The following is a 15,794-nucleotide window of genomic DNA, read 5'->3' as shown; positions in this document are numbered from 1 at the left end:
GCAGTGAGCATTCACGCCCCACAGGTGTCTGACAGATTTTTGGAACAGTGGTCCGTGAAAATGAAAAATTTTATTTTTTCATTTGCACAGCCCACTGTTCCAAAGATCTGTCAAACGTCAGTGGGGTGTAAATACTCACTGCACCCATTAATACATTACATGAGGGGTGTAGTTTCCAAAATGGGGTCACATGTGGGGGGTCCACTGTTCTGGCACCACTGGGGGGCTTTGTAAACGCACATGGCCCCCGACTTCCATTCCAAACGAATTCTCATTCCAAAAGCTCAATTGCACTCCTTCTCTTTTGAGCATTGTAGTTTGCTCGCAGAGCATTTTACATTCTAACATGGGGTATTTCTATACTCAGAAGAGATGGGGTTACACATTTTGGGGGGGCATTTTCTCCCATTACCCTTTGTAAAAATGGTAAATTTGGGGAAAAAACTGCACTTTAGTGAAAACGTTTTTTTTTCATTTACCCATCCGATTTTAACGAAAAGTCGTCAAACACCGGCGGGGTGTTAAGGCTCACTGGACCCCTTGTTACGTGCCTTGAGGGGCGTAGTTTCCAAAATGGTATGCCATGTGGGGTTTTCTGCTGTTCTGGCACCATAGGTGCTTCCTCAATGTGACATGCCCCCCAAAAACCATTTCAGAAAAATTCACTCTCCAAAATCCTATTGTTGCTCCTTCCCTTCTGAGCCCTCTACTGCGCCCCCTGAACACTTGACCTACACATATGAGGTATTTCCTTACTCAAGAGAAATTGGGTTAAAAATGTTGGAGGGCTTTTTCTTCTATTACCACTTGTAAAATTTCAAAAACTTGGTCTACAATAACATGCGAGTTTAAAAAATGAAGATTTTGAATTTTCTCCTTCACTTTGGTGCTATTCCTGTGAAACACCTAAAGGTTTAACAAACTTACTGAATGTAATTTTGGATACTTTGAGGGGTGCAGTTTTTATAATTGGGTCATTTGTGGGGTATTTCTAATTTGAAGGCCCTTCAAATCCATTTCAAAAGTGAACTGGTCCCTGAAAAATTCTGATTTTGAAAATTTTGTGAAAAATTGGAAAATTGCTGCTGAACTTTGAAGCCCTCTGATGTCTACCAAAAGTAAAAACATGTCAACTTTATGATGCAAATATAAAGTAGACATATTGTATATGAGAATTAATATATCATTTATTTGGAATGTCTATTTTCTTTACAAGCAGAGAGCTTCAAAGTTAGAAAAATGCAACATTTTCACATTTTTCATCACATTTTTTTAATTTTTCACAAAGAAATGATGCAAGTATTGATGAAAATTTACCACTACCATAAAGTAGAATATGTCATGAAAAAACAATCTCAGAATCAAATTTATAAGTAAAAGCATCCCAGAGTTATTAATGCTTAAAGTGACAGTGGTCAGATTTGAAAAAAATGCTCCCGTCCTTGGGGTCATAATGGGCTCCGTCCCCAAGGGGTTAAGGTCTATCCATAGATATTCAATTATGTTGAGGTCAGGAGATTGTGAAGGCCATGGCAAAACCTTCAGTTTACGCCTCTTGATGTAATCCCCCGTGGATTTCGAGGTGTGTTTAGGATCATTATCCATTTGTAGAAGTCATCCTCTCTTTAACTTCAGCTTTTTCACAGATGGCATCAAGTTAGCACGGTTGGCAGTCAGCATGGTGGCAGTAGTGGAAATTCAGGAGCCAAACGTGCCCGGGGGAGACCACCTGCTTCGCGGCAGCCTACCTTTCCGGGAGGTAGGGGAACAGGGGTTCTTGGAGACAGCGCCAGTAGCAGTCAATTAGTGCAGACTGCGGGTGGGAAAATCAGCTACTCGGCGGTGTGGAAGTTTTTCATAAGGCATCCGGAGGAGGTTCACGTAGCCACATGCTAGATCTGTCGGCAGAAGGTGAAGCGTGGCCAGGGTCCCAATGTCGGCACCACGGCCCTGCGTCAACACATGCTTGGCCACCATAAAGCGACCTGGGAGAACCGTGGCTCCAATGTAGTGGTCCAGCATGCTGCATCACCCAGTGGCCATCCGCTCTCTCCTTCATCCAGCCAAGGCTCCACCACCTCAGCCGAAGGGAGCTGTGTATCAAACCCTCCTTCTGTCGCTCCTGCTTCTCCCGCTTTTAGTCAGCCATTCCGCCAACAATCCATCAGCGAAGCCATGTCCAAGAGACAACAGTATGCGCCCACTCATCCAACAGCGCAGAAGTTGAATGTGCTCCTGTCCAAGTTGCTGGTGTTGCAGTCCCTCCCTTTTCAAGTGGTGGACTCTGCACCTTTCAGAGAATTGATGGCTTGTGTCGAGCCGAGGTGGAGAGTCCCAAGCCGTCATTTCTTTGCGAAGAAGGCAGTACCAGTCCTGCGTAAGTTTGTACAAGAGAAGGTGGGCCAGTCCTTGAGCCTGTCGGTGTGTTCAAAAGTGCACGGCAGCGCCGACGTGTGGAGCTGTAACTACAGGCAGGGACAATACTTGTCTTTTACGGCCCACTGGGTAAATGTGGTTTCTGCACAGCCACAACAGCAACTTGGACAGGTCACACCGCTTCCTCCTCCACGCTCTCGCTCCCAGGCAGTTGGTCCTGTTACAGTGTGCGCCGCCGCCTCCTCATCCTCCACCGTGTCCTCGGCCTCCACTGCACGTCCAAATCTCGGTGGCCCTTCATCGTACCATGTGTGTAGGGCACAGCAGTGTCAAGCTGTTCTTCACATGGTTTGCCTTGGCAAACGGAGTCACACTGGGGAGGAACTGCTAAAGTTCATTCGTAAAGAAATCCGAGTATGGCTTACTCCACGAAATCTGGAAATGGGAACCATGGTGACCGACAATGGGAAGAACATCGTGTCCGTGCTGCGACAAGGAAGTGTGAAATATGCGGCCTGCATGGCACACGTGTTGAATCTGATTGTCAAGCACTTCCTCAAGTCTTCACCCCATTTGCAAAACATACTGAAAATGGCAAGGAAACTGTGCATGCACTTCAGCCACTCGTACACCACCAAGCACACCTTCTTGAGCTGCAGCGTCAGAACGGTATCCCACAACATAGTCTTATTTGTGACGTTGCCACACGTTGGAATTCCACCCTCCATATGTTGGAATGTCTATACGAACAAAGAAAAGCCATCACCGATTTCTTGATGATCCAAGCAGATAGGAGTACTCCCCTGTGTAACTTCAATGTGAACCAGTGGCAGCTCATACGTGACACCTGCCAATTGCTGAGGCCCTTTGAGGAAGCCACATTATTTGTGAGTCGCCTGGATTACGCCATGAGCGACGTAATTCCACTCCTACATTTCCTACAACAAATGATTGAAACCATGGCTGGTCACGGCAATGGAGACGTTGCGCCTATATCTCAAGGCTACATGAGCCCTGTGGGGGATGAACTGGAGGAGGAGGATGATGAGGGGCAGAGCAGAGCACAGTTTAGGTTGGATGAGATGGCCGGTGTTTCTAGTCATCAGACAGGAAAGGAGGAGCAGGAACAGCCAGAGGAGCTGGAGGGTTATGAGGAAGGTGAGACAGAGGACCCAGACACACCGTGGCAGTATGCAGTGGAGATGGAGGCAGGTAGTCCCTCTGAGTCACTGGCGAAAATGGCACGATGCATGCTCAGTTGCTTGCGTAGTGACCCCCTAATTGTCAAAATTCGTCAGCGGGATGACTTCTGGATCTCCACCTTATTAGACCCTCACTACTGTCCAAAAATGGGGGCCTTTTTTACACCCACTGAGACGGAGGACAAACTGACCTACTACAGAGAGATTCTACGTAGTCAGTTGGCTGATGCTACATGGTCCATCCACTCGTAGGTCTGACTCAGGGGGCCCTCTGCGCTCACCTTCCACTGTCATGGCTGCTGGGGAGGGGTGGCAGGAGCAGTACCAGCTCAATCAGCAGAAGCCTGAGTCTACAGTCGCTGATGAGTAGCTTTCTTCACCCGCATAGTGTAGCAACTCATCAGCAGCAGGTAGACATGGAGCAGGACCTGAACCAGCAGGTGGTGGCATACCTTGACATGGCCATGCCAACAACCATTGAAGATCCGCTGGACTTATGGGCAGCCAAACTTGATTTATGGCCGCAACTAGCAGAGTTTGCCCTGGAAAAGCCGTTCTGCCCGGCCAGTAGTGTGCCATCAGAGCGGGTGTTTAGTGCGGCCGGGCCATAGTCACCCCAAGGCGAACTCAACTGTCCACTAAAAATGTGGAGAGACTGACGTTTGTGAAGATGAATCAGGGATGGATCAGCCAGGATTTCCAGCCACCAATGCCAGATGCCTCAGAGTAGATTGACCATGCTGCTACACCAACATTTCCCAATTATGGTTGGTTATGAAACCCTCTTGGGTTATCAATTACGGTTATGAAACCCTCTTTGGTACTGCCATTGCCTGCTCCTGGCTCATCCTGTGTCTTTCAGGAACTACTTGCCTGACTGATGCTTCTGGCCTTGGGCCTTTAATTTTTGGACATTTAGCAGTAGCTAAATATATGCATAATGCAAATGTCAACATTGATCTTTAAATGTAAGGGGTTATGAAACCCTCTTGGGTACTGCGAATGGCTGCTCCTGACTGATCCTGTGTCTTGCAGGAACCACTTGCCTCACGGGTGCTTCTGGCCCTGGGCCTTTAATTTTTGGATGTTTAGCAGTAGCTAAATACATGCTTAATGCAAATTTCAACATTGATCTTTAAATGTAAGGGGTTGGTTATGAAACCCTCCTGGGTACTGCGAATGCCTGCTCCTGACTCATCCTGTGTCTTTCAGGAACTACTTGCCTCCCTGATGCCTCAGGCCTTGGGCCTTCAATTTTTGGATGTTTAGCAGTAGCTAAATACATGCTTATTGCAAATTTCAACATTGATCTTTAAATGTAAGGGGTTATGAAACCCTCTTGGGTACTGCTCCTGACTGCTCCTGACTCATTCTGTGTCTTTCAGGAAATAATTGCCTCCCTGATGTCTCAGGCCTTGGGTCTTCCATTTTTGGATGTTTAGCAGTTGCTAAATACATGCTTAATGCAAATTTCAACATTGATCTTTAAATGTAAGGGGTTGGTTATGAAACCCTCTTGGGTACTGAGAATGACTGCTCCTGACTCATTCTGTGTCTTTCAGCAACTACTCGCCTCCCTCATGCCTCAGGCCTTGGGCCTTCAATTTTTGGATGTCTAGCAGTAGCTAAATACATGCTTAATGCAAATTTCAACATTGATCTTTAAATGTAAGGGGTTGGTTATGAAACCCTCTTGGGTACTGCGAATGACTGCTCCTGACTCATTCTGTGTCTTTCAGGAACTACTTGCCTCCCTGATGCCTCAGGCCTTGGGCCTTCAATTTTTGGAATTAGTTAATAGCAGTAGTTAATACATGCTTAATGCAAATTTCAGCAATGATCTTTAAATTCTCGGCGCTCTGCCAGGGCCTTCTACTACCCTGCCGGGGCCGATCCGAGGACCTCAATAAACCATCCAATTGGTAGTAGAGACATGCGGTGTGTACAAAGGGCAGGGACTTAATGAACCCGAGCTTATGACCCGCACTTAGTTGTGATTCTTCTCTCCTGGCAAATAATTGCAATCCCTGATCCCTATCGCGAACGGGGTTCAGTGGGTTACCCGCACCTGTTGGTGAAAGATAGACACACGCTGGTCCGCGTGCAGCCCCGGACATCTGAGGGCATAACACACCTGTTATTGCTTGATCTCGTGAGGGATCGTGCAATGTAAGGGGTTATTAAAGCCTCTTGGGTACTGCTGATGCCTACTCCTGACTGCTCCTGTGTCTTTCAGGAACTATTTGACTTCATGATGCTTCTGGGCTTGGTCCTTTAATTTTAGGATTTTTGAAATACATACATACATGCTTAATTTAAATTTCAACATTTATGGTGCAATGTATGGGGTTATTAAATACCCTTGGGTAGTGTTTTTTTTCCAATTTTCTGATAATTATCACATTAATAAACTTGAATTTTCCACAATAATAACCATTACACCATTGAACGCTTCTTGCGTGTGATTTTTTAAGTAACATTTTCATAAAAAATACGCAGAGGGATGAACTCTGCTTATTTCATAAAAAATTATTTTATAGAAGAATGTCTTTTGGTGGTCCACCGTTTTGCATTATAGAGTCTTCTGGACTCTTGCATATGCGCTTGTTCTTAAACAAAGGTACAAAAAACAAAAATGGCCGGTCACGGCTATGGAGACGTTGCGCCTACATCTTACGGCCACATGAGCCCTGTGGGTGCTTGTGAGATTAGACCCTTTGTACCCACACGGCGGGGTATGGGACACAAATTTTGATTTAAATTTCTAATAAAAAAATCACACATTTCAATGGTCTCCTCATGCTGCAGCCAACTCCAGGCTGCGTCATTCTGGTAATATATAGAGAGCACTCGCTGTCTTAAATTTTCATGAAAATTTTTCGTCAAAAAGGTTTGTCTTTTTTTATTAGGGATTGTGAAGCTTTGGTGCATACTCATGCATCAGCCAACTCCAGCCTGTGTCATTCAGGCAATATATGGTTTACTGATGGCACTGCTGGGCCTGGGTCTGGGAATTTCAAATTTTCTCATAGGTAGCACCCGCTATCCAAAAGTCTTCTTCATAAATTTCTACAATTGTGTTTTTTTTGGAGGGATTAGGAAGCCCTAGTGTGTACTCATGCATCAGCCAACTCCAGGCTGTGTCATTCAGGCAATATATATGTAGCACCCGCTGTCCAAAATATTCTTAATTTATTATTTTTTTTAAATGGTTGTTTTTTCTTTGGGATTCTGAAGCCCTGGTGTGTACTCAATGCTGCTTTCTGCTACACTCTGTCAGCCCGTTGGTCCTGTGACAGTGTGCTACTCCGCCTCCACATCCTCCACTGTGTCTTAAGCCTCCGTTGCTCGGACAAGTCTCAGTGGCCCTTCAGCATACAATGTGTGCAGGTCATGGCGGTGTCACGCTGTTCTTCACATGGTTTGCCTTGGCAAGAAGTCTTGGAAACAATGGCCGGGCAGGGCAATGGAGACATTGGGCCTAAATCTCACGGTCACATGAGCCCTGTGGGGGCTTGTTGGATTTGGTCCTTCGTACCCACACACTGGGGTTTGGGACACGCAAAGGTTGTTTTAAATTTCAAATAAAAAAATGATGGCGCTGCTGGGCCAGGGAATTTCAAGTTTTCTCATAGGTAGCACCCTCTATCCAAAATCTTTTTCAAAAATTTCTAAAATTGTGTTGTTTTTTGGTGGGGATTGTGAAGCCCTGGTGTGTACTTGTGCATCAGCCAATTCCAGGCTGTGTCATTCAGGCAATATATGGGTTACTGATGCCGCTGTGGGGCCTGGGTCTGGGAATTTCAAATTTTCTCATAGGTAGCACCCGCTATCCAAAATCTTCGGTTTAAATTTCTTAAATCATTTTTTAATCTTAGGGATTGTGAAGGCCTAGTGCCTACTCATGCTGCTGGCAACTCCGGGCTGTGCCATTCATCCACTATATGGTCTCCTAATGCTGCCAACACCTCCATGCTGTGTCATTCAGCCACTATATGGTCTCCTCATGCTGCCAACATGTCCATGCTGTGTCATTCAGCCACTATATGGTGTCCTCATGCTGCCAACACCTCCACGCTGTGTCATTCAGCCACTATATGGTGGCCTCATGCTGCCAACACATCCACACTGTGCCATTGAGCCACTAAATGGTCTCCTCATGCTGCCAACATCTCCACGCTATGTCATTTAGTCACTTTATGGTCTCCTGAAACTGATGCCACCACCAGGCTCTGTCATTGGGCTGCTGTGCAGCAGTGATTCTAAAAGTGATTCCGGTAATCTGCATGTTATTCTGAATAACAGTATTATTTCACTAATCCAGCACACTCCATATGCGTTTTAGAACACAGCAAAGTGTTCTATACCCCTATAGAGGCTGTATGTAGGCTAGAAATAGCCTTTTTTAATATAGATTCGCCACGAAAAAGATTTGGATCGAAACTAACTTTTTTGGAAAATTCGGCGAATAGGCCGAATTGAATTTTTGAAAAGTTCGCTCATCTCTAACTATTATATTTGTATATATATATACATATATATATATATATATATATATATATATATATATATATATACACACACACACACACACAGTGGTCCCTCAAGTTACAATATTAATTGTTTCCAGGACGACCATTTGCTGAAACCATTGTATGTTGAGACCAATACTCTATGGAAACCTGGTAATTGGTTCTGAAGCCCCCAAAATGTCATCCCAAAATAGGAAAAAGTGAGGATTAAAGAAAAATAAGTAGATAACTAATACAGATAAAGCATGTCCTTACATATACAAGCAAGAAAGAGCTGCTGGAAGCTGTAAATCACTGTCTATGTAGAGGACAGAAGCTTCTTCAGGGCCCTTCCAGACAGAAATTCAGTGCATGCACTTCAGGAATACAGGTGTTTTACGAGTAAAATGCCCATTCTGATTGGTCGGTTATTCCAGCCATTGACTTGTTTCGCAGATGTAGACTGTCAGTAGCATTGTATGTTGAGTCTGGTTTCAAGTTAAAATGGTCCAGAAAAGACCATTGTATGTTGAAACTATTGTATGTTGAGGCCATTGTACGTTGAGGGATCACTGTATATCTAAATAATATTTCCTGCTAATAATACGTCATGAAACTACTTTTGTACTAAAAGTCTTAAGTCTTAAGAGTCCGCTCCCTTTCTATAACGTCGAGCCATAGCCTCGAACAACGGCTGGGACCCATGGCTAATAGCGCCCGGCACTGATCGCAGTGCCGCGCGCTATTAACCCTTTAGACATTGTGTTCAAATTTGATTGCCATGTCTAAAGTGAAAGTAAACAGCCCCCGGATAGCTCAGTGGGCTGTTCGGGACTACCGTGGCAAAATCGCGGCATCCCGAACAGCTGGGGGACACAAGGAGGGTGCCTACCTTCCTCCTGCATGTCTGATCGCCGAATGACTGCTCAGTGCCTGAGATCCAGGTATGAGCAGTCAAGCAGCAGAATCATTGATCAATGTTATCCTATGGGATAACAATGATCAATGTAAAAGATCAGTGTGTGCAGTGTTATAGCCCCCTATGCGGGGCTATTACATTGCAAAAAAAAAGGGAAAAAAAGTTAATAAAGATCATTTAACCCCTTCCCTAATAAAAGTTTGAATTACCTCCATTTCCCATAAAAAAAAAAAAACCTGTGCAAATAAAAATAAAGATATGTGGTATCGCCATGTGCAGAAATGTTCGAATTATAAAAATATATCATTAATTAAACCGCACGGTCAATGGCGTACACGCAAAAATTTCAAAAGTCCAAAATAGTGTATTTTTAGTTACTTTTTATATCATGAAAAAAATGAATAAAAAGCAATCAAAAAATCAGATCAATACAAAAATGGTACCGCTAAAAACTTCAGATCACGCAAAAAAATGTGCCCTCATACCGCTATGGACGCGGAAAAATAAAAAAGTTATAGAGGTCAAAAGATGACAATTTTAAATGTATAAATTTTCCTGCATGTAGTTATGATTTTTTCCAGAAGTACGGCAAAATCAAACCTATATAAGTAGGGTATCAGTTTAATCGTATGGACCTACAGAATAAAGGTAAGGTGTCATTTTAAACAAAAAATTTACTGCGTAGAAACGGAAGCCCCCAAAAGTTACAAAATGGCAATTTTGTCGCACAATTATTATTTTTTCTGTTTCGCCGTAGATAAAGGGCGAAATAACAATAATACTAAAGCTAATAATAATGATACAATTAAATATAAGACAATAAAAATACTAAAGATAACAATATTGAAAGTTAACACACAACAACAAGAACAACAACAACACACAATTTTATGTCAGACAGGAGGCTCGTATCAAATGCATTATCCTTCTTTATTCAGCCCAATAGCAGAAAGAAATGCAATGTAATGTAATACCAAAAGAAAAAAGGGGGTAGTGCTGGTCACCTAGCAACCATCTACACCCCTTTCTACATTCCACCAATCCCATTCCGACTTGCTCCATATTAACCGAATCCAGCTCCACCTCCTCCTCTTTCTTTCTGCTCAATAGCAGAGGCAACATCAGATAAGTATATGCTCCTAGTTGTTTTTTAATTTCTGGTGGCTAGAAGGGTTCTATCTTCTTCTGCCACCCTCAAATCTTTCTATTCTTCCTATTTTAGTGCTCCGGCGTAGATACTTCATACGCCGGATTCTGTTTTCCTTTCTGTACATGTACTTTTACATCTTGTGTTTTCTCCTTTACTGGCGCTAGCTCTGTATTTCTCTTTCTCCCCCTCCCGACCATTCCCAGGTGTTCGGGCGGCTTTTTATCTCTTGAGTTAAATTCGCCTACCTGTCTTGGCTGCGCCATTGCGGTGACGTCGGCGTTCTTCTTCGCCGGCCGTCTCCGCCCCTTCTTCTCGCTCCCTGCGCGCTTCTCGTACCCGCTGTGTCAGCGAGTCACGTGAGCACGCAGGGTATCGCGAGATCGCGCAACACGGCCGTTCCTCAGTGCTTATATCACTGATTTCGGACGGATCTGCGCAGGACTGCCCGAGTGTCTCAGCAGCCTCTGTCTGCGCCTCTCCATGCGCTGACAGAGCTGTGTCCCTGCTGGTTAGCCGAATTACAGCTATCTATTGTATAGCTGTGTCGGCTGTTCCTCAGGTTCTGGGGCAGTTTCTCTATTAACCAATTGTGTACTTGGGCTGCAGCCTGTCTGCACTACAAGGCTGCAGTTACTGTGTATTACTTACAGTGAACAGTTATTTACGGTCTCCCCCCTTTTTTCCCTCTCTTCACAGACCCGTACTGTACTGTAGTTATCCTCCTTCAGTGGCAATATGACTGACAAAAAGTTGGAGGTGACCTTGGGGGATGGCCCCAGTCCTGCACATATGCCTGACTCTATGTCCGCTGCTGAGATTCAGCAACTAGTGCACCAGTCCATTTATTCTGCTCTTACATCCGCCATGGCGGTTATGAATGAAAATATTTCTAAGTCTGTTTCTCTGGCGGTGTCTCAATCCCGCCATGAGGCTCTCATGGCCTGCACGGATCTGCCGTCCATGGCACCCGTGCCTATTTCGGTTCCTGAGCATCAGAAATCCGGAAAATCTGACAGAAAACGCCACTATTGTTCAGAGCAAATGACCTCTCCCACAACACAACTGACGATGGGAGATAGCCAAAAAATCTCAGGCGGCCCTTCACATGTGGGCGCCAACCCGAAATCGGGGTTAAGACCCTCCACCCGGGAGGAAGAACATGATCTCCGGGCTATCCGCTCTGCTAAGCGGACGAAACCCGATTCCTATGTGGACGAATCGGAGGTGGAGTCTGAGGCGGATTATGAATTATCGATACCCTCTTCTGGCGCCAGCGAAGAAGGGGAGGTAGGCGATGAGGCGAACTGCGACCCTTCGGGGTCCTCTGCTACTACAGATAATCCGCACGCCATATTGGACTCCCTGGGGGTACCATTTTTCGACCCTGATGACATCAAACACCCGAGGTCTGGAGAATGGTCCCCGCTACCGCAGGTGGCTAAATATGTGGAGGCGTGGCTGCGGAAGCCTTTAGATCGGGGCAACCGTAGTAAACTAAGATCGGAATGTCCTCGGCCGTCGGTGGCCAACAGGGTTGCAGCTACTCCTGAATTGGACCCGATACTTATTAAGTACTTACTTAAATCGGGTAAGAACCCGAAGAAGGGTCTGGACAGATCCTTCATGTCCGTGCAGGACAAGTTGTTGGATGTCTTGGGACCCCTTACCAAGATTCTAAACTTGGCTGAACAGGCTGTGGCGACAGGCGGATCGGTGGACGCTGGAGTCCTCAGGAACTGGGCCTTGAGGGCCACGTGCCTGCTGGGCAACGCAAATTCAGCGATGTCGGCTGAGAGACGTAGATCTATACTGATGCGTCTTGATCCTCAGCTGACTCATCTGGCTACCGAGGAACTGGGCCCGTCCGCTGAGGGCCTTCTGTTTGGGGATTCCCTAATCAAGAACATTAATAAGTTCGTAGGGTTATTCTCCAGCCTGGATAAGGCTCAGTCCTCGCTAAAGAAATCGACTAAGGTTTTCGGCAGGGCCGGAAGGGGTAAGGGTCGACCTTCCGGCAGGGGTGCCTATTCTCGACCCTATGCTAGACCCTCCGTCCAGTATGTGCAGGACAGACCTCAACCTCAGGCAGCTCCTGCACCCGTGGCCACCAACCCCTTTTATCCGACCCGAGGAAGGCCCTGGAGGGCACGTGGCAGTTCCAGAGGTTTCTCCAGAGGCAAGTACACAGGTGGGTTGTACTGTTCAGAGTTCTTGCTCAACCCCTGTGGGGGGCAGGCTGCGGTATTTTACCCACCATTGGTCCATGATTTCTTCAGACCCATGGGTGCTGCAAGTGGTCTCGGGATACGTGATAGACCTCGTGTCCACACCTGTGCAGTCCAGATGGCCGACACAAATTTGCTTCTCAGTAGCAGACAGAGCTCTGATCTGCAAGGAGGTCGCGGACCTGCACAACAGAAACGCCATCGCCAGGGTACCTACGGACAAGCCGGGTTTCCTCAGCAACCTTTTCCTGGTGAAGAAAAAGGATGGAGGCCACAGGCCCGTCATAAATCTAACGAGTATGTGTGTTACGCCTAGCGCTCCGGGTCCCCGCTCCTCCCCGGAGCGCTCACGGCGTCTTTCTCCCTGCAGCGCCCCGGTCAGTCCCGCTGACCGGGAGCGCTGCACTGTCTTGGCCGTTGGGGATGCGATTCGCACAGCGGGACGCGCCCGCTCGCGAATCGCATCCCAGGTCACTTACCCGTCCCGGTCCCCTGCTGTCATGTGCTGGCGCGCGCGGCTCCGCTCTCTAGGGCGCGCGCGCGCCAGCTCTCTGAGACTTAAAGGGCCAGTGCACCAATGATTGGTGCCTGGCCCAATTAGCTTAATTGGCTTCCACCTGCTCCCTGGCTATATCTGATCTCCTCCCATGCACTCCCTTGCCGGATCTTGTTGCCTTGTGCCAGTGAAAGCGTTTAGTGTGTCCAAAGCCTGTGTACCTGAACTTCTGCTACCCATCCTGACTACGAACCTTGCCGCCTGCCCCCGACCTTCTGCTACGTCTGACCTTGCCTCTGCCTAGTCCTTCTGTCCCACGCCTTCTCAGCAGTCAGCGAGGTAGAGCCGTTGCTAGTGGATACGACCTGGTTGCTACTGCCGCAGCAAGACCATCCCGCTTTGCGGCGGGCTCTGGTGAAAACCAGTAGCCTCTTAGAACCGGTCCACTAGCACGGTCCACGCCAATCCCTCGCTGACACAGAGGATCCACTACCTGGAAGCCGAATTGTGACAGTAGATCCGGCCATGGATCCCGCTGAGGTGCCGCTGCCAAGTCTCGCTGATCTTCCCACGGTGGTCGCTCAGCAATCGCAGCAGATTGCCCAACAAGGACAGCAGCTGTCGCAGTTGACCGCCATGTTACAGCAACTTCTGCCTCTGCTACAGCAGCAACCATCTCCTACGCCAGCTCCTGCACCTCCTCCGCAGCGAGTGGCCGCTCCTAACCTCCGCTTGTCCCTGCCGGACAAATTTGATGGCGACTCTAAACTCTGCCGTGGATTTTTGTCTCAGTGTTCCCTGCATATGGAGATGTTGTCGGACTTGTTTCCTTCAGAACGGTCTAAGGTGGCGTTCGTAGTAAGCCTTCTTTCAGGAAAGGCCTTGTCTTGGGCCACACCGCTCTGGGACCGCAATGATCCTGCCACAGCCACAGTCCAGGCCTTCTTCACTGAACTCCGGAGTGTCTTCGAGGAGCCAGCCCGAGCTTCTTCTGCCGAGACTGCCCTGTTGAACCTGGTCCAGGGTAATTCTTCAGTGGGCGAGTACGCCATCCAATTTCGTACTCTTGCTTCCGAGTTATAATGGAATAACGAGGCTCTCTGCGCGACCTTTAAAAAAGGCCTATCCAGTCGCATCAAGGATGTGCTGGCCGCACGAGAGATTCCTGCCAATCTGCAAGAACTCATCCATCTAGCTACCCGCATTGACATGCGTTTTTCTGAGCGACACCAAGAGCTCCGCCAGGAAAAAGACTTAGATCTCTGGGCACCTCTCCCACAGTATCCGTTGCAATCTACGCCTGGGCCTCCCGCCGAGGAGGCCATGCAAGTGGATAAGTCTCGCCTGACCCAGGAAGAGAGGAATCGCCGTAGGGAAGAAAATCTCTGTCTTTACTGTGCCAGTACCGAGCATTTCTTGGTGGATTGCCCTATCCGTCCTCCACGCCTGGGAAACGCACGCACGCACCCAGCTCACGTGGGTGTGGCGTCTCTTGGTTCCAAGTCTGCTCCTCCACGTCTCACGGTACCCGTGCGGATTTCTTCTTCAGCCAACTCCTCCCTCTCAGCCGTGGCCTGCTTGGACTCCGGTGCCTCTGGAAATTTTATTTTGGAGTCGTTTGTTAATAAATTCAGCATCCCGGTGACCCGTCTCGTCAAGCCGCTCTACATTTCCGCGGTCAACGGAGCCAGATTGGACTGCACCGTGCGTTACCGCACAGAGCCCCTCCTCATGTCTATTGGACCCCACCTTGAGAGGATTGAGTTCTTCATTCTCCCCAACTGTACCTCTGAGGTCCTCCTCGGTCTGCCTTGGCTCCGGCTTCATTCCCCCACCATTGATTGGACCACCGGGGAGATCAGGAACTGGGACTCTGCCTGCCACAGGAAGTGCCTCTCCCCCCCTCCCAGTCCCGTCAGGCAAGCCTCTGTGCCTCCCCATGGCCCCCGTCCTGGTGTCACACTGCCCCGTGCCAGGCCTCGCCCTCTGCCCTCCCTCCCCATTCCCACTCCTGCTGTACTGCCTGCCGTTGAGGAAACCCTCCATTCTTTCCCGGTGTCCTCATCCCAGGGGAGGCAGTTACTGGACAAAGAGAAGGGGAGACCTAAGGGGGGGGGTACTGTTACGCCTAGCGCTCCGGGTCCCCGCTCCTCCCCGGAGCGCTCACGGCGTCTTTCTCCCTGCAGCGCCCCGGTCAGTCCCGCTGACCGGGAGCGCTGCACTGTCTTGGCCGTTGGGGATGCGATTCGCACAGCGGGACGCGCCCGCTCGCGAATCGCATCCCAGGTCACTTACCCGTCCCGGTCCCCTGCTGTCATGTGCTGGCGCGCGCGGCTCCGCTCTCTAGGGCGCGCGCGCGCCAGCTCTCTGAGACTTAAAGGGCCAGTGCACCAATGATTGGTGCCTGGCCCAATTAGCTTAATTGGCTTCCACCTGCTCCCTGGCTATATCTGATCTCCTCCCATGCACTCCCTTGCCGGATCTTGTTGCCTTGTGCCAGTGAAAGCGTTTAGTGTGTCCAAAGCCTGTGTACCTGAACTTCTGCTACCCATCCTGACTACGAACCTTGCCGCCTGCCCCCGACCTTCTGCTACGTCTGACCTTGCCTCTGCCTAGTCCTTCTGTCCCACGCCTTCTCAGCAGTCAGCGAGGTAGAGCCGTTGCTAGTGGATACGACCTGGTTGCTACTGCCGCAGCAAGACCATCCCGCTTTGCGGCGGGCTCTGGTGAAAACCAGTAGCCTCTTAGAACCGGTCCACTAGCACGGTCCACGCCAATCCCTCGCTGACACAGAGGATCCACTACCTGGAAGCCGAATCGTGACAATGTGTTGTATCGCCACTTCAAGATGGAGGGCATACATCTACTCAGGGATTCTCTACTTCCCGACGACTGGCTGGCAAAGATCGATTTAA

Source organism: Hyla sarda, chromosome 5, assembly GCF_029499605.1.
Source record: "Hyla sarda isolate aHylSar1 chromosome 5, aHylSar1.hap1, whole genome shotgun sequence".
Classification (NCBI taxonomy): domain Eukaryota; kingdom Metazoa; phylum Chordata; class Amphibia; order Anura; family Hylidae; genus Hyla; species Hyla sarda.
This window is presented reverse-complemented; position numbering follows the sequence as displayed.